This window comes from Pteropus alecto, unplaced genomic scaffold, assembly GCF_000325575.1.
Source record: "Pteropus alecto unplaced genomic scaffold, ASM32557v1 scaffold76, whole genome shotgun sequence".
Lineage (NCBI taxonomy): Eukaryota > Metazoa > Chordata > Mammalia > Chiroptera > Pteropodidae > Pteropus > Pteropus alecto.
In genome coordinates, this window is record NW_006443138.1 from 14,736,501 (window position 1) to 14,738,239 (window position 1,739).

The 1,739-nt window shown below is 37.5% G+C and overlaps 1 pseudogene; it reads right to left on the reverse strand.

The window, feature by feature from the left end:
• Positions 1–236: 236 nt before the first annotated feature.
• LOC107196522 lies at positions 237–519 on the reverse strand (annotated as a pseudogene).
• Between the last annotated feature and the right edge of the window lie 1,220 nt (positions 520–1,739).

Here is a 1,739-nt window from a genome sequence, read left to right on the forward strand (position 1 = left end):
GAATAGCTAGAGCAAATGCATTGAGTTGTGAGGGAAACAGCGAATGGCTGATGTGGCTCTAGTTAAAATACATATTGGGAAAATGGCTGTTGGCACGAAATGACTAGAAAGGTAAGTTGGGACCAAATGATGAAGAATTTTATATATCAGTCAGAGGCTTTGAACCTGATGTTAGCAGTCATCAAATTTTTTTTTAATAGAAGAATTTAATACGACAAATGTGTATGACCTGATTTTTATATCACAATAAAACAGATCCTTTGGAGAGCGGACATGTGGAAAAAATTGATTTCTCTGCTGAACTCAGCTGTTATTGATACTCTTTCCAACATGGTGATATTATTTCCTTGTATTACCACCATTCCAATGTTCTGTGATCTCCACACATTCGTCTATCAAGGGATTTAAAAAGGGAGCAAATCCCCCTTAATATTTTTTGGACATTTCTGCTATTATTTAATTTCAATGACGACTTCTTGTCCTTAAATTTTTCAAGCAGGGAGAATGAGCTTTGCACATGATATCTACCCAGTGAGTTTCAAGTTGTCTCGAAATGGGAATTGAGGTCTCCCTTACACTCCTGCAGTTTTTAGAGGAAGATGACATGGATATATCCAACATCTCCCTTCTATGCTAATCTGCCTGGGCCACTAAGCCCCAGGTCTTGTTAGAGGGAACTGCTACCCTCTGGGTCATTGACACCTCTCACTCATGCTCTCCAACCTCAGCTAAGCAATCTATCGCATGCCCCTTTTAGCTTCCATCCCAAACTTTCACAACTTCCTTAAAACCCTACCAAGTGCCAATATCCTCTTCCTTTATTCTTTCAAGGAACTAGTGATTGCCTTTACTTCCCAGACTATGGTTGATCCCTGGAACATCTGTGGTCCTTATTTCATTTAACTAGAGATAGTTAACACCCTATCATGGTCATCTATGGCATTGATGACTCTGGACATATTACCTTTATATCAATGCAAGCAAGATCTATACCTGTATCAGATAGACTATTTATCTCTTCAATACATATTTATTGAGTACATAGTTATATGAGGGATATTTTAGGCGCTGGGGAGACAATGAAGAATAGAACAAATGAGACATCTGCTCCCTGGAAGTTTATGGCCTATAGCAGGGGTTGGCAAAGTACAGCCTGTGGATCAAATCTGGCTCACCATCTGTTTTTGAAAGCATTATTGAAACATAGCCATGTTCATTCATTTAGAGATTGTCTATGGCTATTTTCATGCTAAAAGGGCAGAGTTATGTAGTTGCAAAAGAGACTCTATGACCTGAAAAGCCCTTATGTTTACTATTTCACTCTTTACAGAAAAGTTTGCTGACCTCTGGAGCAGAATGGTGCTTCTTGAACTATCTTTTCTGAAAGGGCAGTTGTATTTTATATTTTATTTCATTGTGAGATCACTTAAGATCTACTTTCTTAAAAAATTTAAGTGTAAAATCTATTATCATTGACTATAGGTACAATGTTGTACAGCAGATCTCTAAAATTTATTCTTATTGCTTGACTGAAACTTTATGCCCATTGATTAGTAATTCCCCACTTCCCCCTCTCCTCAGCTCCTGGCAACCACCATTCTACTTTTTGATTCTATGAATTTGATTATTTTAGATACCTCATATAACTGGAAGTATTTAATACAGTCATGTGTCCCATAACAACGGGGATATATTCTGAGAAATATGTTGTTAGTCTAGTTTGTTGTGCGAGCACCATT